Raw genomic sequence first — 26,352 nt, forward strand, 5'->3', positions numbered from 1 at the left:
TCAAAAGCACAAATTCTTCAACTTCAGCTCTCTTTATATTCCAACTCTAACATCCATACATGACTACTAGAAAAACCATAGCTTTGGCTAGATGGAATATTTGTTGGCAAAGTTACATCTCTGCTTTTTAATATGCTGTCTAGTTGGGTTAGCTTTTCTTCCAAAGAACAAGTATCTTATAATTTCATGGCTGCAGTCACCATCTGCAGTGATTTGGAAGCCCCCCAAAATACAGTCTTTTACTGTTTCCATTGTTTCCCCATCTATTTGCTATGAAGTGATGGGACCAGATGTCATGAACTTAGTTTTCTGAATCTTGAGTTTTAAGCCAACATTTTCACTCTCCTCATTCTTCTTCTCTTTCTGCCATAAGGGTTGTATCATCTGCATAACTGAGGTTATTGATATTTCTTCCAGCAATCTTGATTCCAGCTTGTGATTCATCCAGCCTTGCATTTCACATGATGTACTCTGAATATAAGTCAAATAAGCACGGTGACAATATACAGCCTTGACGTTCTCCTTTCTTGATTTGGAACCAGTCTGTTGTTCCATGTCCAGTTGTAACTGTTGCTTCTTGACGAACATACAGATTTCTCAGGAGGCAGGTTAGGTGGTCTGTTATTCCCATCTCTTGAAGAATTTTCCACAGTTTATTTTGATCCACACAGTCAAGGGCTTTGGCACAATCAATAAAGCAGAAGTAGATGTTTTTCTGGAGCTGTCCTGCTTTTTCAATGATCCATCAGACGTTGACAATTTGGGCTAATCCCTCTGGCTTTTTTAAATCCAGCTTGAACATCTGGAAGTTCAAGGTTCACATACTGTTGAAACCTGGCTTAGAGAATTTTGAGCATTTCTTGCCTCTTGAGAAACCTGTATGCAGGTCAGGAAGCAACAGTTAGAACTGGACATGGAACAACAGACTGGTTCCGAATAGGAAAAGGAGTACGTCAAGGCTGTATATTGTCACCCTGCTTATTTAACTTATATGCAGAGTACATCATGAGAAACACTGGGCTGGATGAAGCACAAGCTGGAATTAAGATTGCAGGGAGAAATATCAATAACCTCAGAGATGCAGATGACACCACCCTTATGGCAGAAAGTGAAGAGGAACTAAAAAGCCTCTTGATGAAAGTGAAAGAGGAGAGTGAAAAAGGTGGCTTAAAGCTCAACATTCAGAAAACTCATATCATGGCATCTGGTCCCATCACTTCATGGGAAATAGATGGGGAGACTGTGGAAACAGTGTCAGACTTTGTTTTTTGGGGGGCTCCAAGATCACTGCAGATGGTGATTGCAGCCATGAAATGAAAAGACGCTTACTCCTTGGAAGGAAAGTTATGACCAACCTAGATAGCATATTAAAAAGCAGAGACATTACTTAGCCAACAAAGGTCCGTCTGGTCAAGACTGTGGTTTTTCCAGTGGTCATGTATGGATGTGAGAGTTGGACTGTGAAGAAAGCTGAGCACTGAAAAATTGATGCTTTTGGACTGTGGTGTTGGAGAAGACTCTTGAGAGTCCCTTGGACTGCAAGAAGATCCAACCAGTCCATTCTGATGGAGATCAGTCCTGGGTTTTCATTGGAAGGACTGATGCTGAAGCTGAAACTCCAATACTTTGGCCACCTGATGGAAAGAGTTGACTCATTGGAAAAGACCCTGATGCTGGGAGGGATTGGGGGCAGGAGAAGAAGGGGATGACAGAGGATAAGATGGCATCGCCAACTTGATGGGCATGAGTTTGAGTAAACTCTGGGAGTTTGTGATGGACAGGGAGGCCTGGCGTGCTGGGATTCATGGGGTCGCAAAGAGTCAGACACGACTGAGCAACTGAACTGTACTGAACTTGCTAGCATATGAGATGAGTGCAATTGTGTGGTAGTTTGAGCATTCTTTGGCATTACCTTTCTTTATGATTGGAATGAAAATTGACCTTTTCCAGTCCTGTGGCCACTGTTGAGTTTTCCAGATTGGCTGTCATATTGAGTGCAGCACTTTGATAGCATCATCGCTTAGAATTGAAATTGCTTCACTGGATCTCCATCACCTCCAGTAGCTTTGTTTGTAGTGATGATTCCTATAGCTCACTTGACTTCACATTTCAGGATGTCTGGCTCTATGTGACTGATCACACCATCGTGGTTACCTGGGTCATGAAGATCTTTTTTGTATAGTTCTTCTGTATATCGCCACCTCTCCTTAATATCTCTGCTTCTGTTACATCCATAATATTTCTTTACTTTATTGTGCCCATCTTTGCATACAATATTTCTTTGGTATCTCTAATTTTCTTGAAGTGATCTCTAGTCTTTTCTATTCTATTGTTTTCCTCTATTTCTTTGCATTGATCATTGAAAAGGGCTTTCTTATCTCTTCTTACTATTCTTTTGAATTCTGCATTCAGATGGGTGTATCTTTCCTTTTCTCCTTTGCCTTTAGCTTCTCTTCTTTTCTCAGCTTTTTGTAAAGCTTTTCTCAGCCTCCTCCAACAACCATATTTCCTTTTTGCATTTATTTTTCTTGGGGATGGTCTTGATCACTGCCTCCTGTACTATGTCATGAACCTCTGTCCATAGTTCTTCAGACACTTTGTCTATCATATCTAATCCCTTGAATCTATTTATCACTTTCACTGTATAATAGTCATGGATTTGATTTAGTTTATACATGAATGGTCTAGTCATTTTCCCTACTTTCTTTAAGTCTGAATTTGAATAAGGATTTCTTGATCTGAGGCACAGTCAGCACCCAGTCTTATTTTGTTGACTGTATAGAGCTTCTCCATCTTCGGCTGTAAAAATTATAATCAACCTGATTTCAGTATTGACCATCTGGTGATGTTCATGTATAGAGTCTTGTTTGTGTTGTTGGAAGAGGATTTTTGCTATGACCAATGTGTTCTGTTGCCAAAAATCTGTTAGCCTTTGCCCTGCTTCATTCTGTACTCCAAATCCAAATTTTCCTGTTATTCCAGGTATCTCTTGATTTCCTACTTTTGCATTCAGTCCCCTAAAATGAAAAGGACATCTTTTTTGGGGTGTGGTCGCTAAGAGTCGGACACGAGTGAGCAACATCGCTTTCACTTTTCACTTTCATGCATTGGAGAAGGAAATAGCAACCCACTCCAGTGTTCTTGCCTGGAGATTCCTGGGGATGGTGGAGCCTGGTGGGCTGCCGTCTAAGGGGTCACACAGAGTCGGACACGACTGAAGTGACTTAGCATAGTATAGCATGGAACTTCTTGTGGTCTTCATAGAACCACTCAACTTCAGTTTCTTCAGCATTACCAGTTGGGGCATACACTGGATTATGTCTATATATTTTACAGATATTTATATAAAATATACCTTAAATATGTAACTTTATGTGTATAATTCATGTATATATAAACAATGTTCTAATCAATTACTTTTCAATTAAAGAAAAAGACCCAAATATTAACTAATATGTCAAGTTCTAACAGATCCAGCCTCTACATGCACAAAATTAAGGTCATCAACCAATACTCCATTGCCCTGCTCTCTGGAAGAAGATCCATTAACTAGTGAATTTTTAATATGTAGTTTCTAAGACATTCAATAATACAGTTACTACATATGACAAAAGATGGAATTGTATAACTAAGAACAAGATAAAATAAATCAGACAAGAATATAACACAGATGTTTTTAAAAACAAGCAGAGAATGAGATAGAATAATAAAATAAAAGATGAATAATTTCATCAGATTTTTAAGATCCATTAAAAGGATATTCTAAAATTTTAAATATTTGTTTAATATTTAATTTTTAAATCAGTTTAATTATAGATCAGCCACATTTGAATTCAAGATTTTTAAACTGGAAAATATGCCAATAAATTACACCCATAGAATAGATATTAAAGCACAAGGGAAAAAAATGGAAACTTTATAAAACAGCATTAAATACTGATGGAATACCATGTAAAAGCCTAAAATAGTAGCAATTTGAGTGCCAGGAGGATGAAAGAAAAGGGACAATGATAATATGGAATGAAAAAATTGCTGAAAACTGACTGAAGACCTCTGTCATACGTTTAAGAGTCTCTGCAAACTCCAAGCACAAATAAATTCTGAGAAAACTATACCTAAAGACACACAACAGTAAGACTGCTGAAAAGCTAGCAAATTGAATATTCTAAAAGCAGCCAGAGAAGAGTGTGTATTATCTTCAAAGGAGTAATATCAGGATAGCAAATATTCTTTCAGCAGAAATGGAAATGTGAATACAATGGAGTGGTATTCTTTAAGTGTTAAAAGAAATAAACACCTATCTTGAATTCTACACCCAAGTAAATGTTTTTCAAGATAAAGCTAAAATAAAATAACTGGAATGAAAAAGTGATAGCATTTGCTATCATACAGCTTGGACTTAGTGAATTTGAAAGTGATTTGTTAAGACTGAAGAAAATGACCCCACATGGAAACATCCATTTGGAATAAAGAGAACAATGGGGGGAAAGTAGCAGAATAAATACAAAAGGAAAAAAAAATGATGATAATGTAAATGAAGGTAAAAAATAACTGTAGTGTTTTGTGGATTTAAAATCTTACATTACAATAACTCAGAATATAGAAGATAAAATAGAAAGAAATATTCTGAGTTTCTAGCAGTATTAGTGAAATAACAATTTCATGTTAAAACTGTAACAGATGAAAGATAAATGTTTTTATCTCTAAAATAGTAAAATTACACACACACATACACTTATAAGAGGAGGGCATGGCAACCAACTCCAGTATTCTTACCTGGAGAATACCCACAGACAGATGAGCCTGGCAGGCTATAGTCCATGGGCTTGAAGAGTCAGACAAGACTGAGCGACTAAGCACAGCACAGGTACATATATCTGGGTTGGGAAGATCCCCTAGAAAAGGGAATACTGGAATACTCCAGTATTCTTGCCTGGAAAATTCCATGAACAGGCAAGTCTGGAGGGCTACAGTCTATAGTGTTGCAAAGAGTGCAACACAACTTAGGGACTAGCTAAAATAATAAACAAAACAAAAAACATATAGGTGTGTGTATACACACACACATACATATATATTATGTATATATATCTGTATGTATATACAACAAGTTATTAGGAAGGGAAGACACAAAAATAAGCTCAAAATGGATTAAAGATCTAAACATAAGACCAGAAACCATTAAACTCCTAGAGGAAAACATAGGCAAAACACTCTCTGACATAAACCACAGCAGGATCCTCTATGACCCACCTCCCAGAATATTGGAAATAAAAGAAAAAATAAACAAATGGGACCTAATTAAAATGAAAACTTCTGCAGAACAAAGGAAACTATAAGCAAGGTGAAAAGACAGCCTTCAAAATGGGAGAAAATAATAGCAAATGAAGCAACAGACATAGAATTAATCTCTAAAATATACAAGCAACTCCTACAGCTCAATTCCAGAAAAATAAAAGACCCAATCAAAAAGTGGGCCAAAGAACTAAACAGACATTTCTCCAAAGAAGACATACAGATGGCTAACAAACACATGAAAAGATGCTCAACATCACTCAATATCAGAGAAATGCAAATCAAAACCAGAATGAGGTACCATTACATGCCAGTCAGGATGGCTGCTATCCAAAAGTCTACAAGCAACAAATGCTGGAGAGGGTGTGGAGAAAAGGGAACCCTCTTACACTGTTGGTGGGAATGCAAACTAATATAGCCACTATGGAGAACAGTGAGGAGATTCCTTAAAAAACTGGAAATAGAACTACCATATGACCCAGCAATCCCACTGCTGGGCATACACACTGAGGAAACCAGAATTGAAAGAGACACATGTATCCCAATGTCCATCATGGCACTGTTTATAATAGCCAGGACATGGAAGCAACCTAGATGCCCATCAGCAGATGAATGGATAAGAAAGCTGTGGTACACATACACAATGGAATATTACTCAGCCATTAAAAAGAATACATCTGAATCAGTTCTAATGAGGTGGATGAAACTGGAGCCTATTATACAGAGTGAAGTAAGCTGGAAAGATAAACACTAATACAGTATACTAATGCATATATAATAGAATTTAGAAAGATGGTAATGACAACCCTGTATGTGAGACGGCAAAAGAGACACAGATGTATTGAACAGTGTTTTGGACTCTGTGGGAGAGGGTGAGGGCGGGATGATATGGGAGAATGTTATTGAAACATATAAATGATCATACGTGAAATGAATCGCCAGTGCAGGTTCGTTGCATAAGACAGGGTGCTCAGGGCTGGTGCACTGGGAAGACCCAGAGGGATGGGATGGGGAGGGAGGTAGGAGGAGCTTTCAGGATGGGGAACACATGTACACCCATGGAGGATTCAAGTCAATGTATGGCAAAACCAATACAATATTGTAAAGTAAAATAAACAAATAAATATTTTTTTAAAGGGGAAGATACTTTTATAAATTATGTTATATTTTTAAAATCTGAAGGTAGGCAAAATGAGAAAAAATTAAATATAAAGATACACAGAAAACAGATAATAATATAAATAATATAAAATAAACTACATATCTGTATGTTGCTCATAAAAAGAAGTAAACACTAAAAACATAAAAAGAATATTAATGAATGCTGAGAAAATAGAGTACAATTACATATTTTAAAAGTAAAGAACTAATCAATTGAATTCTTAATGTTTTTGAACTGTGGTGTTGGAGAAGACCCTTGAGAGTCCCTTGGACTGCAAGGAGATCCAACCAGTCCATCCTAAAGGAAATCAGTCGTGAATAGTCATTGGAAGGTCTGAGGTTGAAGCTGAAACTCCAATACTTTGACCACCTGATGCAAAGAGCTGACTTATTTGAAAAGACCCTGATGCTGGGAAAGATTGAAGGCAGGAGGAGAAGGGGACAGCAGAGGATGAGATGCTTGAATAGCATCACTGACTCAGTGGACATGAGTTTGAGTAAACTGTGGGAGTTGGTGATGGACAGGGAGTTCTGGCGTGCTGCAGTCCAAGGGGTCACAAATAGTTGGACATGACTGAGCAACTGAACAGAACTGAAAGAACTAATATTAACATCATACATGTCACAAAAACCCTATGTTTCTTTTTTTACAGGTTGAATAGATCTGGGCAAGGGAGTTTTTATAAATCTGCATAAATTATGATGGGTTTACAAAACAAAAAACTTGTCCTAAATTACTAGCTATATCATTGATATATTGCTATGTTACTTATATTTATTTCCAAGTTAAATAGCATAGATAAATGACTCAGAAATCATAGACTTAGGCCAGTTAAAATAGCTTTCTAAAAGTGGTAATATAATAAAACTTTGTTTTCTGAAGTTGTTGAAGAATTTTATCTCTGAAGCACTTGAAAACTGAAATGATTCTAATGAAAATGTATCTTAAATATCACCTAAAATTCTAAGCTTACACTAGATCAGGCATCTCAGCCAAGTTACTACTGATATCATATGCTGGATAATCATGGTGGGGACCTCTATTATTTTTTATATGATATGACATGACTTAGCTCCTGAACGGCAGCAACAGTCGCAGTAGGATCACTGGTCTTTACAAGGAATTGCTCCAGTTGAGAATAGCTACACCAGATGACCTTTAAATATATGTTACAATTCTGAAGATAACTATGACTTTTATTTACAAGGTTGACTGACAATTCATTGTGTGCTGATTCTCCAGAAACATTGGACATCTTCATTAAAACAATATATATTGTAAAATATCCTTGCAAAATTTACTTATGAATATTATTTGTTTGAAAATGTGTTGTTATAATGTAGGAAGAATAAGAAAGTATTAAATCCTTAAGGTATATGTAGAAAACATTCTGCAGAGAAGAAAGGGAGTCTTGAAAGACATATCTACAGAAATTCTTAGGACTTTCCCATTTCTATTTTTGTGCAAATATCAATTATGACAGGCTAGTGCAAAATTTGACCTTTATTTGGGAGAAATCTGTCACAGGCTGTCATTTATTACATGAGAAATTATAAACATTCTGTACTAAACAAGAACATTATCAGCATTTACAGTGACTGCACATCTGCCTAGTGAGATTCCAGTCATACCTCATATCATCCTGCTGCCTGAGTCACCTTAGTCTTTCCCCTAAAGCAACAACAAAGGATTGGGTTTATAAAAAATAAGTTGCTTGAATAATACCACCTTTATGTTATTTCATTGATAATTTTACTTCAAATAACATCCAGTTCAATAGAATGCATATCTTTCTACACACATTCTTTATATGTTCCTTTCAAAGTGATATTGACTGGTTATAGAAGGAAAATGTTGTGATACTTTGATAATCTTTGAATAAAATGCAAATTTCTGACACTTAATGGAAGACATGACAAATAAATAAATGGCCATATCTGATAAAATATTTTTTAAAAATGTAAACAAAGTATTCCAGGACTAATTCTACCTAATGTTTTATTTTATTTTTCACAAAAGGTTTTACAAAGAGGATTACAAATATAAAGAGCAATTAATAGTGGACAAAATAGATCAGCATTTTCAAACTGGATATATGTACACCTGGAAGTATATAATGACTTTTCTATGAAATATTCAGAAAAGGATATATTTTAAAGGATACACAGATCCTCAGTGAAGACTAGCTTGTGATCAAATGTACACTTTCATAATTGCCATTCTGTCACTCGTCCATCCCATTTATGATTGAGGAAAGCTGGATTAGGCAGAGAAAGAATTTGATTTGCAGTACAAATGCAGTGGAGGCCTTAGCAGATGGCACATCAGAGATATCCCAAATGGAGGCAGGAAAGTTGGGTCTTTGTACCTCTGCATGGACCAGTATTTGGAAGTGAGCTGTCCCTGAGAGAGGTTGTAAGTGTAGGGAAGTTATAAAGTTCCCTTTGACCATGGGAAATTTCTTGAGTCTCCTCTGTGGTTTTCTGCAACCATCAGTCCTGGCAGATAGTGTATGAGTGCTTTGGACTTGAAAGTAGATCTTAGATGAGTGTACAATGTTCAAAAGTCTCTTTCTTGACTGGTGAGAATCAATTTTCTTTGTATAATAACTTCACCTAATCTGGGAATATTTTCTCTAAGATTCCAGCTGACTTCTTTTCTGGACTATTTATAAGGGGAACATTGAACAAAATATCCCCACCACAGCCAATCTCATGATAGAAGCTGTTAAATTTCCTTCACTGTTGACTAAAATCCCTGCTAGTCTAGGTGGCTTACCTATTGAGAAGAACCCAATTTGAATACCTAAGAGGCCTAAGTCTTTTGATCTTCAGGTTCTTCCTAGATCACTGGTGATCATTTGCTCACTAACCATCAAAATTGGGTAGGAGAAGTCAAATAGTGACCCATGGGATTAATATGGTATACATTCTATTGTCCAAGCCCTCATTATATTAAAGCAATCCTATTTAATCTTATGGTCAATTATCCTTATCTTTGACAGCATAATACCTCTTCTAATTGACACAGGGGCTTTTGTCACAGAGTTCAAAGTGATTCAGTGACAGCAATAGAATCCTGTAAGCATTCAACTTCTAAAAATGGCAACAGCTAGAATGGTAAGATTAGAGTTTCAGGGTCAGGAAGTACAAATAATCTAGATAAGTAATTGAGAGTGAGACTAATAAGGAAAATTCATATGGTTACCACTTGGTTTCAGGTATACGGACTCTACTTAACTGGGGACACAGCACCAAAAAGGTCATACCTCCCCCATAACTCCATCTGTATGTCTATTTATGATGTCTATGTCCCAGATTTTTCATCTTCCTGTTCCCAGGCTTGACCAATAAGCAAAGTCATTCATGCTTCTGCATGAACTAGTCTTATAGTTATTACATCCTCTGTCTCTTAAAACCTGAGATAATACATATTAGTCTGTACAGTCTCTTTCATAGTAATTCTATTCAAGGTTATCACTGTTGAATAGTTTAGCAACTGTGGTCTAACATTATGTTAATGGCTATGATTCTCTACTTTGGGTCAGTGATAGGCTCCTCATTTCTGGACTAGCTGTTGATAATCCAGTTCAAAATTTCATTTTAGGTTCTGATCCCTAAAAAGAACCAACAGCAACAGCTGGGTTCCCAGGGAAATAGGCTGTAAGATTTGGATGCACAAGGTATATTTAGTGTTCCCAGGAACAACATCAGGGTAATAGGAATGTTGCCGCAGTGGGAAGAAGGGGGAGTTGAATTGTGATGCAGTTGGAACAGAGGCTTGATGCAATCCCATAAGGCACCCTTCAGAGATGTCCCCGATTGAAGCATTAACCCAGATATCACCTGCAGTCTCTCCTCTTGCTCTTGAAAGCCGTTGGCCACAAGATAGCACATAATAAAATACGTGTTAGCTTCTGGGGACTGCTGCAAATGAGCTCCTTTGTAACATAATTTCTTCTTTGATTTTTCTCTTCTTAGGTCTAACTTACCCAATTTTAGTTTAGAAATTTTGCTTTCTAGTCCTCTTGTAACCTAATAGGTATCCCTTGGCTTGCATACTACAATGCTTCTTCATCCTTAAGGAAAAAGAATAGATTTGGTTTACACTGCCTGCTTCTTTGTTTAAAGCTTTGAGCAGCCATAAATTAAATATTTTATATTAATTATAAAAGCTGCCACATTTAATAGGCTCAATTCAATTTTAATTGAATATGAAAGGGAGAATCTCATATCAGTTCCAATGTGGAAAATTAATATGTGAATTTTAAAAATTTCTAAACCAAATTATTGACACTTCTTTCAGTGAAGATATAAATAAGAACAAATTTATATATACTCACTAATGTTATATTGCAGTTTTTAAATAAATTCTTAAAGTCTGATTCCTGTTACAATATAATGAATTGTAGGTGGTGTTTCATAGAATTTCTATATTTGATGATAACTGTACTAAAATAATTGGGCTTCCCAGGTGACACAGTAGTAAAAATCTGTCTGCCAATACAGGAGACACAAGAGATGTGGGTTTGATGCCCGAGTCAGGAAAATCCCCTGGAGGAAGAAATGGCAACTCACTCCAGTATTCTTCCCTGGAAAATTCCAAGGACATAAGCGCCTGGGAGGGTACAGTCCATGGCAGTCACAAAGAGTCAGACATAACTGAGCATGCATGTATATTAAAATAATTAAAAGTTTCTAATTATTTCATGAAACATAAAGTGAAAAGTAAAAGCAGAAACATAAAATATGTGATTTATTAACACTTTGTAAAAATCCCTACTAAGCATAAACCACTGAACTAGTTATTGCAGTGAATAAATATTAACAACATAGAGGACTGTTCCTTAGAAAGCTCCCCCTCAGTTTCAGTTAGGGATTGGGTAAGAATCACAATGAATGAAATCAAATAGTGTTCAGTGGTTTAGACAGGACATCTAGTATAATTTTAACTCCACCAATGGAGTATAACCAGTTAAGGGTTACCAGGAAAGAAGGAGCAAATGGGAGAACTTGAAAATTAATTTATAAATATCTTTGAAAAATTCAAGGAAAATAAGCTCTTAAGTTCAGTACTCAGGACTACAGAAGACAAAATAATATAATAAATTGGGTAGTAGGAGAAAACTCAATAATCCTCAGTGGATTTGAAGATCTTGTTTAGGGAACTCATACAATTAGAAGATAGAATTCATAATCTAGTTAGCGTGTATGAGGGAAATAATTGTTGACTTTCATCTTTTAAACTTTTAAATATTAGTGATATTTAAGAAAGGCATACTTTGCATTTACTTCCTCATATTGTTTATATATATAAGCATTGTCTGTTAGGAAGATGCCATTTAAAAGCCTATTACTATGTCATCTGTGGCCATTGGACTAGGTAAATGTTGCATTTGGGGAAATAATTAGGTAAAATTTCAGCAATGGAGTATTTAACTATATAGCATGGTACCAATTGGGGAGTCTAGAGAGTAGTAACAGTTACTCTAAAATTTCTGGCATCATTTTAAAAATTGGAAATAGACTTCTTTCTATGGGAAAAAAGATATACCTTTCAGTTACACACATATAACACTGGTTCATCCCCATTTTTATGGGATAAGTGCATAACTTCACAGTTTTGGGCTTGGGATAGAGCCAGGTAAAATACTGAAAATGATTTGGAGCTACAGATCTAATAGCAAGAACCAATTAGAACTAGTATCAGCCATAGAAGTGGAGCTGGGTGCTGTAGAAACATTGTTGTGTCAAGAGACAGCATACTACATGTTTGACAGTGGAGAAGTACAGAGGTGTCAAACAGATCAAGGGTACCACAGTGAGGACACTGAGAAATGCAGAAATATTTTGCCAATAATTGTGGATATGCTATTTTTTTTTTCCTGGCTGAATATGAACTCTGGTCTAGCTCTTTGTTCTGTAAGTAATGAAGGGTCAATTCACTCCCAGGCTACCTATCACCTCTTATCAATTTGTTTTAAGGATAGATGATGTCTTAGAGAGAATATGGGTCAATGTGCATAAGGAACATAGACATCTCTTTAAAAGAAAATGAACATAACACCAACTCTTGACTCCTGGTACTTGAAATTAATAAACTGATGTAGCCCTGACTGGCATCGAATGATGGACTTCACTGAGAAGAAATGTACCAAAAGACATAGAGAAGTTTGGATGGAGAATTTGTATCAGAATTTAGGCAAATATTTGTTTTGAGCATAGTTTGGACATGGAAGTCCTCAACTCCAGGCCCTTGGCAGCATTGAGAAAATGGGTATGTATTTAAGAACTGAAAAAGCTACAGACTAGAACTTTGGGAACACAGATAGATATTTGCTTGTTTCTTTGTTTTTGCATGCCAGAGACTGATGGCTTATAACACTCACAGACTATCTCATATTCCTGTACCACAACATAGACAAAGACTGCAGTGACCACTGCAGGATTTAACTGTTGTAACAAAAAAGGCACTGGAAATCATGCTTCCTATGGCCAATAGCACTGTCTTCAGGTAACTGGAAGGCCTGTTTCAGATGATTATATCATTTTTCAACAGCAGCAGAACTTTTGGTGGCAAATGTGATCACTAAGTTTCTAAGTTTTCACAAAAGAGACATGAAGACTGACTCTTTGGATGGAATGACACTAAGGCATTGAATTTAACATTTCCAGGAAATTACGTGACCTTAGGTCATATCCTTCACTCATCAAATAGGTTATACGACATCAATTTAGGTAATCAGGAGAGGAGCTTTGTTCCAACTTACAGTCAGAATTTAATGGTAATGTGTGGCAGATTGATGTACATTCTCTCTTACTCTCTGGTTTAACAGAACCCTGATTAATGTTTCTACCCTGAAATAGTGACTTATAAGTGAATTAAGTCAATTATGGCAAGCACTTTTCTATTTTTCCCAATACCCTTGGGGCTAGAGGTTGCTATGTGACCTAGTTCAGGCCTAAACTTTGTTAGATTTAAGCAGAAACCTGCTGGAAAGAAGGATCCTCTGAAACTTTTACTGTGCTGCTTATCAATGAGTTGTACCTTGAACATGGTGCCTTTCTGCTTTACCCTGCCTTTATTATAAATTAAACTTCTAGAACAATAGTGAATATCCTGTAACTATGAGATTAGAGTTTGGAAAGACAGGCTCAGAAAATTGCAGAGATACTGACCCTGATATCAATGGGCCTCTAAATCCATGCCAGTAATAGTCTTCTTCAGACCTCTTAAGTTTCTGTTGGTTATAACCCTATACAACAATAGCTCATACAATAGTCTACCTTAATAAACCTTGAAAACTTTAAAACAAAGTATATGCCTATCAAAATTACAATGAAATATCGCATCGCACCAGTTGGAATGGTCATGATCAAATATCTAAAAATAATAAATGCTAGAGAGGGTGTGAAGAAAAGGGAATTCTCCTACACTGATGGTGGGAATTAAAATTGGTACAGTCACTAGGGAGAACAGAATGGAGTTTCCCTAAAAAATTGAAAAAAGGAACTTCCATATGACCCAGCAATCCCACTCTTAGGCAATGTACCCAGAGAAAACCCAGTTTGACAATGAATTTAGATTTCATTATGTCTTCACTTTAACCTAAACTGCCTATCCATATTTAGCACCAATTTTTCTCTAGGTCATATAAGGACCTAATTTTCTCTTCATGTATTTTATATATATATATATATATACATATATATATACATAATATATATATGTATATGTATATATACATGTATGTGTGTGTATATATGTATATATATATTATGTATATATATATATATATATACAAAATTATGCATTGTCTAATGAAATGTTTTAGATTATTCATTGGTATATGGAAAAGCTAGTTTTTTAAGCTATATGGTAATATTTGTTATACAAAATCTCTCATTTATATAAGGATTTGTGCCTTTACATTTTAAATAATGTATTTGACTAGTCATTATAGTAGTTAATTGACCAATTACTTAAGCTTTCATAAAGTGTTAAAGTTTATTATAGTTCATATATTCTATAATGATATAATCATTGTAAATATATTACAATAATATTAATGAAGCAGGCACATAAAGACAATTTTTTAATCTAACAGTCAATATTTTTTCATTTCTAATTTTTTTTAATATTGCCCTCGCTTTTATAATTAATAATTTATTGATGTCCATTGCTTTGTGAAGCTTATCAGATACAGCTTAGAACAAATTCATTTGAACATGTAAAGGAATTATTATTTTTTTTTTTTTTACTTATTTTTGAATATATTTTATTTTATTTTTTTTTTATTTTTTTTTCCATTGTTCTTTTTTTTTTTTTTATTATTATTTTTTTTTCCCAGTGGGTTTTGTCATACATTGATATGAATCAGCCATGGATTTACATGTATTCCCAATCCCGATCCCCCCTCCCACCTCCCTCTCCACCCGATTCCTCTGGGTCTTCCCAGTGCACCAGGCCCGAGCACTTGTCTCGTGCATCCCACCTGGGCTGGTGATCTGTTTCACCATAGATAGGAATTATTTTAAATGCTTTGCAGAGACATAGTTTTAAAAAGTTAGCATTTAAATTTTAAGAATTGGGTGCTTGAGAAGAGAAAACAGGTTTTTAAAAGCTAAAAATCTTGGTTTGCAATAACAAGAGCATATACCCTAAGAATTTTAGAGCACAGTTAACATACAGAGTGCAAACTATTCATGGTTGCATAAAACTTATTTTTTTCTTTTTAAACTTTCACAGAGAGAAGAAACATGAACCATGTCTGCATTGTTGCTGTGTTGTTGTGTTAGTCACTCAGTCATGTCTAACACTTTGCTACCCCATGTACTATACCCCACCAGACTCCTCTGTCTATGAGATTTCCCAGGTGATAACACTGAAGTGGGTTGCCATTCCCTTCTCCAGGGGACGCTTCCCAACCCAGGGATCAAAGCTGCATCACCCTTGTGAGTGGCTTATTTACCACTGAGCTGTCAGGGAAGCCCTCAAGTCCCTACACCTCAGTTCTTATTCCCAAAGTGAATCAGAAACAACAGAAGCCACAGGTAACTTGAGGTGATCCCAAAGTACATGACAATTCTGACTAATTTCCAAGATTGTAAGAGAAGGAGACAGCAAATCATTTAGCAAGGTTTCATGCTTTTTATTACACCACAGGGATAGAGGATGAATGAGATAACTAACATATAGCATTGAGGGAAGTTTTACCCACTATCTGAGAAATGTGGAGGAAATTTTGAAACTTTTAGGAGGAATAGCTGAATGTCTCATACCTATTACATTAATTAAATAAGGAGACCATCAGACTGAGGTGGCTGTAATGTTGTGGTGGCCTATGTAAGCCAACCAAAACTTAATTCTGTAAATACCTTAAGTTTATGGAATAGAAGCCTAAGGATGATCTGTCACAATCAACTTAGCTTTAAGCTTTAGCCAATCAAATAATTTCCTTTCTTTGCCTCTAAACCTCCTGTATATAAACCTTTTCCCTGGCTTCTGTGCAAGTTCTCCTAGCCAAGTCTATTTTGCCACTGACCCACTGGAATTGACTTTTACTCAAACTATTAAAAGTTTTAATATGCATCAGCTTATCTTTTAATGTACAAAAGAATAATTCTTTCTAGCCCTGACAGGGGTATCACATATTGGAAACTTGGTTGTCAACTGTGGATGCAAGCAGAGTCAGACAAACACACACTAAATCGGAGGGATTCTAAACTACAGTTCAGGTCAGCAGGCCAAGGTAGTGCTAAATGTTCTAGAAGCATTGCCTCAGATGTCAGGTTTATAAGTAAGCTCTCTGTGGACTTAATGTGTCCACCAGAGAAGAAGGGAAGGTATAAGTTTATGACTTTGGACTTCAATATTAACCAAGGGACACTGTAATTTAAATTAGAAGTGACTAAGGATCTTGAATTGGCAAGAATAAATTTTATGACTAGTAAGTAATTGAAAGCTTAAAAGTCAAATTGGGTTCAGTTATAAAAATGAAAGGAGTCAAGTCTGTACATTCTAGCATTACAATTATGTGTAATTTAAACACAATGCATTCTTCTTTCTCAAGATTGCTTTGCTATTCGAGGTTTTTTTGTATTTCCATACAAATTGTGAAATTATTTGTTCTAGTTCTGTGAAGAATCCCATTGGTAGCTTGATAGGGATTGCATTGAATCTATAGATTGCTTTGGGTAGTATACTCATTTTCACAATATTGATTCTTCTAATACATGAACACGGTATATTTCTCCATCTATTTGTGTCCTCTTTGACTTCTTTCATCAGTGTTTTATAGTTTTCTATGTACAGGTACTTATTTCTTTAGGTAGATATACTCCTAAGTATTTTATTCTTTTTGTTGCAATGGTGAATGGTATTGTTTCCTTAATTACTCTTTCTGTTTTCTCTTTGTTAGTCTATAGGAATGCAAGGGATTTCTGTGTGTTAATTTTATATCCTGCAACTTTACTATATTCGTTGATTAGCTCTAGTATTTTCTGGTAGAGTCTTTAGAGTTTTCTATGTAGAGGATCATATCATCTGCAAACAGTGAGAGTTTCACTTCTTTTCCTATCTGGATTCCTTTTATTTCTTTTTCTGCTCTGATTGCTGTGGCCAAAAGTTCCAAAACTATGTTGAATAGTAGTAGTGAGAGAGGGCACCCTTGTCTTGTTCCTGAGTTTAGGGGAAATGCTTTCAATTTTTCACCACTGAAGATAATGTTTGTTGTGGGTTTGTCATATATAGCTTTTATTATGTTGAGGTATGTTCCTTCTATTCCTGCTTTCTGGAGAGTTTTTATCATAAATGGATGTTGAATTTTGTCAAAGGCTTTTTCTGCATCTATTGAGATAATCATATGGTTTTTATCTTTCAATTTGTTAATGTGGTATATTACATTGATTGATTTGCAGATATTAAAGAATCCTTGCATTCCTGGGATAGAATCAACCTGCCTGACTTCAGGCTCTACTACAAAGCCACAGTCATCAAGACAGTATGGTACTGGCACAAAGACAGAAATATAGATCAATGGAACAAAATAGAAAGCCCAGAGATAAATCCACGAACCTATGGACACCTTATCTTCAACAAAGGAGGCAAGAATATACAATGGAAAAAAGACAACCCCTTTAACATGTGGTGCTGGGAAAACTGGTCAACCACTTGTAAAAGAATAATACTAGAACACTTTCTAACACCATTCACCAAAATAAACTCAAAATGGATTAAAGATCTAAATGTAAGACCAGAAACTATAAAACTCCTAGAGGAGAACATAGGCAAAATACTCTCCACCATAAATCACAGCAAGATCCTCTATGACCCACCTCCCAGAATATTGGAAATAAAGCAAAAAATAAACAAATGGGACCTAATTAAACTTAAAGTCTTTTTCACAACAAAGGAAACTATAAGCAAGGTGAAAAGCCTTCAGAATGGGAGAAAATAATAGCAAATGAAGAAACAGACAAAAGATTAATCTCAAAAATATACAAGCAACTCCTGCAGCTCAATTCCAGAAAAATAAATGACCCAATCAAAAAATGGGCCAAAGAACTAAACAGACATTTCTCCAAAGAAGACATACTGATGGCTAACAAACACATGAAAAGATGCTCAACATCATTCATTATCAGAGAAATGAAAATCAAAACCACAATGAGGTACCATTACACACCAGTCAGGATGGCTGCTATCCCAAAATCTACAAGCAACAAATGCTGGAGAGGGTGTGGAGAAAAGGGAACCCTCTTACACTGTTGGTGGGAATGCAAACTAGTACAGCACTATGGAGAACAGTGTGGAGATTACTTAAAAAAACTGGAAATAGAACTGCCATATGACCCAGCAATCCCACTGCTGGGCATACACACCGAGGAAACCAGATCTGAAAGAGACATGTGTACCCCAATGTTCATTGCAGGACATGGAAGCAACCTAGATGCCCATCAGCAGACGAATGAATAAGAAAGCTGTGGTACATATACACAATGGGATATTACTCAGCCATTAAAAAGAATACATTTGAATCAGTTCTAATGAAATGGATAAACTGGAGCCCGTTATACAGAGTGAAGTAAGCCAGAAAGATAAACACCAATACAGTATACTAATGCATATATATATGGAATTTAGAAAGATGGTAACTATAACCCTATATGCAAGATAGGAAAAGAGACACAGATGTGTAGAACAGACTTTTGGACTCTATGGGAGAAGGCGAGGGTGGAATGATCTGAGAGAACAGCATCGAAACATGTATATTATCAAGTGTGAAACAGATTGCCAGTCCAGATCGCCACTTGGATGCATGAGACAAGTGGTCAGGGCTGGTGCAATGGGATAACCTGGAGGGAAGGGATGGGGAGGGAGGTGGAAGGGGGGTTCAGGATGGGGAACAGATGTAAATCCATGGCTGATTCATGTCAATGTATAGCAAAAACCACTACAATATTGTAATTAGCCCCCAACTAATAAAAATAAATGGGAAAAAAAGTGATATTGCAAAAATAAAAATAAATAAATAAATAAATATACCCAATGCAAGGTTACTGAGTTTCCAGTTCAGGTTGAGTTTAATAGTTCTGTCTGTGTGTATGCATGTGTGCCCATGTGTGCTTTAATTTTTGCTTTTTGTTTTTTCTTAGTTTTGATTCACTTTTGAGACAGAAGAGGGTATTTTAATGAAACAAAACAAAGTTTAGTCAGATAATCTGGTTTCAGTTTCTGGTTTGGTTTTTTTTTTTTTTTTTTTTTTGATACCTCTAAGCATAATTATCTATGAGGTTGATGGGTGAGGGTTGGGTAAGATTAACTTTCTTGTATGTCAATTAGTTTTTTAAGCAGATGAAGTGATACAGCATCTTGCCTAGTTATATGCAAACACAAAGGAAATGTTGAATTTAGGTAAATAATTTTGCAAATGTTATATTATGAAATTATCAAACATAGTACTACTTTAAATTTATACAATGTGGCACATTTTTTTTTTTTTTTTAAATGACTCTGTTCTTATTGTTTCCTTTTTATCTTATACGTTAGCCTTTCTATCTCTTTTGGGTACCATGAACAACTTATCTCTATTTTAATATATGCTCTTCCATTGACAGAAATGTTTTGGCAATTGCTTAATTGTCTCTTTCCTGACTACTAGTCAACTCTGCTCACCCTCTATAATTGAAAGTAGACGACATTTTCTTAAGTATGTCTTTCTATCTTCAGCAAGTCTATGCAAAATAATAATAATAATAATAACAATAATTCAGTACTCATACAGAAGCTTAGATGGTTCCTTTGGCATTAAATTTAGTACAGAATTTGATAATGACTTTTTAATTACAGATATCTCCATTCACAGGCCAGGACTACTGTGTGCTTCTCCAGTTCCCAGCATGGTATACACAGTGTGCACACAGCTAATATTAATTAAATACATATTGAATAACAGATTAGCACTTGAAAGTCAACGCTAGCAAAAAGATTTATTCTACTTCAATTTTCCATTGGCTGTTCCATGATTACTTTAAGTAACAGGAGAGATTAATTATGTTGAATACTCCTAATAGTTGTCATGAGACACCAATGAATTAAATTACCTTAACTACTTTTCTGAGTTGAATGTGATCAGTATCAAACTTCTAGTCTGTCTTCATTATATTTTGTTGAGTACCTGGTAAAAAGTAACCTTTTATAGCTATTTGTCAACTTCAATTTACCATGGATTTAGGCCCAAATATATGTAGAATATAGTAGAGAATATGTAATCCTTGCATAAATATAAATGTGATGGCATAGCTGCAGACAACAGAAAAATTCTCTAATACAATATAGACTGGGATAACTTGAATGACAGATTTTTAATGGAAATACTTTTATCACCATTTAGATACAGTCATTCCTCTGAAATAAGCTTGGTGAAAATCCACTTGTTTAATTAAGCTTTGTAGAGTAAACCCTTTGTTCACTTGTTTTAATAGATTTTGACATGCATATATAGTGACTGGGAATTTTACCTTAGATGTCAGTAGGTTATTAACTGAACCTAATTCCTAGATGCAGTGGATTTCAGAATGGTTAATAAGAGAGAGTTTAAGCTCATACAATTCAACACCTGACAAATCTATACATCAAGTGTGATTTTATTTTTATTTTTTTTAAATTTTTTTTTTTAATTAGTTGGAGGCTAATTACTTCACAACATTTCAGTGGGTTTTGTCATACATTGATATGAGTCAGCCATAGATTTACACGTATTCCCCATCCCGATCCCCCCTCCCACCTCCCTCTCCACCCGATTCCTCTGGGTCTTCCCAGTGCACCAGGCCCGAGCACTTGTCTCATGCATCCCACCTGGGCTGGTGATCTGTTTCACCATAGATAGTATACATGCTGTTCTTTTGAAATATCCCACCCTCACATTCTCCCACAGAGTTCATAAGTCTGTTCTGTATTTCTGTGTCTCTTTTTCTGTTTTGCATATAGGGTTATCGTTACCATCTTTCTAAATTCCATATATATGTGTTAGTATGCTGTAGTGTTCTTTATCTTTCTGGCTTACTTCACTCTGTATAAGGGGCTCCAGTTTCATCCATCTCATTAGGACTGTTTCAAATGAATTCTTTTTAACGGCTGAGTAATATTTGAAATGCAAATCAAAACCACTATGAGGTACCATTACACGCCAGTCAGGATGGCTGCTATCCAAAAGTATACAAGCAATAAATGCTGGAGAGGGTGTGGAGAAAAGGGAACCCTCTTACACTGTTGGTGGGAATGCAAACTAGTACAGCCGCTATGGAAAACAGTGTGGAGATTTCTTAAAAAACTGGAAATAGAACTGCCATATGACCCAGCAATCCCACTTCTGGGCATACACACTGAGGAAACCAGATCTGAAAGAGACACGTGCACCCCAATGTTCATCGCAGCACTGTTTATAATAGCCAGGACATGGAAGCAACCTAGATGCCCATCAGCAGATGAATGGATAAGGAAGCTGTGGTACATATACATCAAGTGTGATTTTAAAAAGAAAAGGCTATATTCTTTTTTTACCAGCTCTCATTAGATTAGCAGAAAAGCTGAGAAAAACAGGTACTCAATCAAGATGGAAGGCTAAAACAAATGTCAGAACAGAGTTAAAAAATTGTAGAAATTTAAATTGTCCTTTTAAAAGTTTTTGCACTTTCACCTTTTTCTGCTAATAGGGAGTTTAATTTGATAAAATTATTGGAATGTTGCATAGTACAACCTCTTTAAATGATAAGTGCTTAATCATTTAACTTGTAAATTTTTATGAAAATCTACAGCTAAATTGCTTTCAAAAATATGCCTGAAATAAGCAGTTTTGAGAGTTGATTATATGAGTAAAATATGCACATTATAAAATGCAGAAAAATGTGTAAAAGAAATTAAACCCATCCAAAGAATCACATTCAGGGACCACAGTACTGACTTTTGTCATATTTCCATCTTTCTTTGTACAATATTTTACATGACTGAAGTGTTTCACATACATAATTTGATGTTTTAAGTTTTCTCTTAACCTGAAAATGTGAACATTTCTAATATTATTGATGATTTTGTACACATTTTAAATGTCTCTATGATTCTATTTATGGGTAACCCACACATTACATTAACCAATTTTCTATTGTTATACATTTCCATGAACTTCTATTTTGTTTATATATTTTGATTGAGTAACCAAAAAAAAAAAAAAAAAAGTGTTCCAATGAACATCTTTGTGTCAGTGAACAACATTAAAGACCATTAGAATTTTTAGTGATAAAAAGTTTGGAGAGTCATAAAGTTTATTTTGGCCTCAATGCATGGTTTCAGGGTTAGCATTTCGTATTTCACTTTATAGCAATTTCTCCATTATTGAAAGAAAAAAAAATCACATCTAATTCAAGATCAGTGTCTACTACAATGTGATTTTCATCTTACAAAGAAGAGTTAGCAAACATCTCATTCTTATCTTGGTATGGAAAAAATACAAGCTTTTCTGTGTGCTACAGCACTAAAACAGGTTAGGACAACAAACGAGGACTTTATATATATCCAGATGCTTCAGGGCTGAGGTTTAGGCAAGAAGGAGCAGTATTACTAGATACAGTAAACTTTCTTTGAAGACTATTGACCCAAAGAAAGATAGTTTGCTACATTCCTCAAAGAATAACAGATTAGTATCACGGAGTGTTCAGGGGTTAACCACCACCACAAAAAAGGGGAAAACACAATTCTTCAGGGTTAAAAAACAAGAATTTTGAACCATGGATGAGTCATAAGTTAGCTATGTTTGTTTGCCATTTCCTTATTGAAGGAAAACTTACGCTTTTCTCCTCTTTATGAACATATAAATCTACTTTCTTAGAATCTTATTTGTTGAATTGTTCAGAGACACTAGCAGTCACATCGCCATGCCACAAAAGGCAAACACAAAAATTGACAGCATTTCTCTTGCTCATTTTTCATTCTTTTCCAATAATTTATTGGTAATTGGTATCAATACTTAGCATGATGTCCAAGAGTTTCATTCTATCTTATTCTTTCTCCACGCTTTTGGGTAGAAGTTGATAAAACACTAAATCACCCATGAGTGAGGTAGGTTTAAACCCAAGATCTAGAACTGAAATGCAGGTTTTATTAGAAAGACAGGGATAGAAGTAACTCATCTGATAGTTACTCATTTAATTCTCTCATTTGGTTTTTTACTAATCATGTGAAAACTTTAAATATGAGTGTTTAATTAGAAGGATATAATCCAACATTTGTGGAAACCTAGGAAGATACAACCAAAGCTATCATATTTTTATTACTTGTTTTCATAACCGATGACTTATAATTCTGAACTATTAAAAACTTCTTACTCTGAATCGATTGAAGAAATGATTTGAGTGAACTAATAAAGTGGCTGTCATCACAATGTCTTCATGCTAATCATGTTAACTTTCTAGGCTTTCTAGGGCTCAGACACCATTTTTTAGGATAAAGAATAAGTCTTTGCCTATAACAGGGCAATATTTGTTGTATATATTTTTGTATTGTATATATATTTGTTGTATATATAACAGCACAAAATTTGTATGTAGTTTTTCTCAAGGAAGCGATCTTCTGGTGATATTAAAAACCTGGAACTCTTGGAGAAGGAAATGGCAACCCACTCGAGTATTCTTGCCTGGAAAATTCCATGGACAGGAGAGTCTGGTGGGCTACCTTCATGGGATCACAAAGAGACAGATACAACTTCACACACATACTTACTAGTTGAGCTGCCAAGTGAAAATCTCTGTGCTATGTACTTTCATCAGTGTTCTCATTTGATCTTCAAAACTCTATGAAACAAGGAACGTTTTTGGTAATTAACATTATTTTTCATCCACATTGTCATAAATGGCAGGATTTCTCTCTTTATTATGGCTGAATCGTAACAGTTCTTTTTTAAAAATATTTTTACCATGAACGTCTATTAGATTAAAAAATATCTACAGTAGAATCATAACAGATAAAAGAGAAGACTCTCCTCACAATTCTCAAACACACTGAATCAATAATATTACACAATAATAAACACACATTATACAATCATAATAATATTTCAATGCATTTTCCTGATTTTATAGACATCTTAACATGTTTTACTAGTTTGGAGTTAGTATTCTTAGGGACTTTCTGTATTTATTTTAAAAAATAATTTATTTATTTTAATTGGAGGGTAATTACTTTACAATATTGTGGTGGTTTTTGCCATACATCGACATGTATTAGCCATGGATGCGTATGTGTTCCCCCATCCTGAACCCTCCTCCCACCTCACTCCTGACCCCATTCCTCTGGGTTGTTCCAGAGCACCAGCTTTGAGTGCCCTGCTTTATGGATCTAACTTGCACTGGTCATCTATTTTACCTATGGTAATATACATGTTTCAGTGCTATTCTCTCAGATCATCCCACCCTCGCCTTCTCCCACAGAGTCCAAAAGTCTGTTCTTTATAACTGCATCTCTTGCATTTAGGGTCACCATTACCATCATTTTTTTTTTTTTTCTCCTCTGTTCCTTTTTTTTTTTTTATACTAGCTGGAGGCTAAGGTAATTAACATTTTTAAATTATAAAATACATATTAATTGCAAGCAAACAAAAGACTCCTTATTGCCAAATTCAGACTAAAATTGAAGAAAGTGGAGAAAACCACTAGACCATTCAGGTATGACTTAAATCAAATCCCTTATGATTATATAGTGGAAGTGAGAAATAGATTTAAGGGACTAGATCTGATAAGACAGAGTGCCTGATGAACTATGGATGAAGGTTCGTGACATTGTACAGGAGACAGGGATCAAGACCATCCCCAAGAAAAAGAAATGCAAAAAAGCAAAATGGCTGTCTGAGGAGACCTTACAAACAGCTGAGAAAAGAAGGGAAGTGAAAAGCAACGGAAAAAAGGAAAGATGTTCAGATTTGAATGCAGAGTTTGAAAGAATAGCAAGAAGAGATAAGAAAGTCTTCCTCAGCGATCAATGCAAAGAAATAGAGGAAAACAATAGAATAGGAAAGACTAGAGATCTCTTCAAGAAAATTAGATATACCAAGGGAACATTTCATGCAAAAATGGGCTCAATAAAGGACAGACATGGTAGGGACTTAACAGAAGCAGAAGATATTAAGAAGAGGTGGCAGAATAGACAGAACTGTACAAAAAAGACCTTTATGACCCAAATAATCACGATGGTGTGATCATTCACCTAAAGCCAGACATCCTGGAATGTGAAGTCAAGTGGGCCTTAGGAAGCATCACTACGAGAAAAGCTAGTGGAGGTGATGGATTTCCAGTTGAGCTATTTTAAATCCTGAAAGATGATGCTGTGAAAGTGCTGCACTCAACATGCCAGCAAAATTAGAAAACTCAGCAGTGGCCACAGGACTGGAAAAGGTCAATTTTCATTCCAATCCCAAAGAAAGGCAAAGTGGGTGGTCTCTGGGAGTTGGTGATGGACAGGGAGACCTGGCTGTGCTGAGGTTCATGGAGTCGCAAAGAGTCAGACACGACTGAATGACTGAACTGAACTGAAAATTGTTTGTACTGCTTGTAGTTGGCAGACCTGGACTCTGAATGAGTCTCTAACTCATACGACCAGAATTATGCCTTAGTTTACTTTCCTGTTTTTTAGTGGTCTTGTCTCCAGCGCACTCCCGCCTCTATTGTATCATTTCTCTCTCCCATATCAAGTCTTTGGTTTCAGATATGAATATTTGCCTATTTCAACTATGACCTAATTATGATTTAAAGTATTATATTTTTGCTAATACAACTCGAAGTGAGAGTTGCTTAAAGGCAGAAACAAACAAACAAACAAACCTGAAAGTCTTATGAAATATCGGGAGCCATGTATTCATTAAACTCCTGTGCATTTCCCCCTCTTTTTCTAGTAAGTGTTCATATTAATTGAATCATACCCACCAGAAAAATAAGGAAAATGTTGTGTCATTTAATTGTGTAGAGCCTAAGTTTTAAAACAGGAAACCAGCTTTTGAAAGTAAAAAAAAAAAAAAAAAAAAAGATTTGGAACAATTATCTATTTAAAATCAAAACTTCTCTTTCCTGAACCCTTTTTTTTTTTTTTTTTTAAATTCAAAATGCCCAGAGTGCTTTCCTGAATGAATTCTTTTTTAAAATATCAATATATAAATATATAATTAAGTGAAAAGAAGACAGGTGAATAACTGAATATATTAAATGCTCATATTATTATAAAAATGTGTGTGTTAGTTGCTCAGTTGTGCTGACTCTTTGAGACCCCATGGACTGTGTCACGCCAGGCTCCTCTGTCCATGGAATTATCCAGGCAAGAACACTAGAGTAGGTTGCCATTTCCTTTTCCAGGGA

Source organism: Dama dama, chromosome 6 (assembly GCF_033118175.1).
Source record: "Dama dama isolate Ldn47 chromosome 6, ASM3311817v1, whole genome shotgun sequence".
NCBI lineage: Eukaryota > Metazoa > Chordata > Mammalia > Artiodactyla > Cervidae > Dama > Dama dama.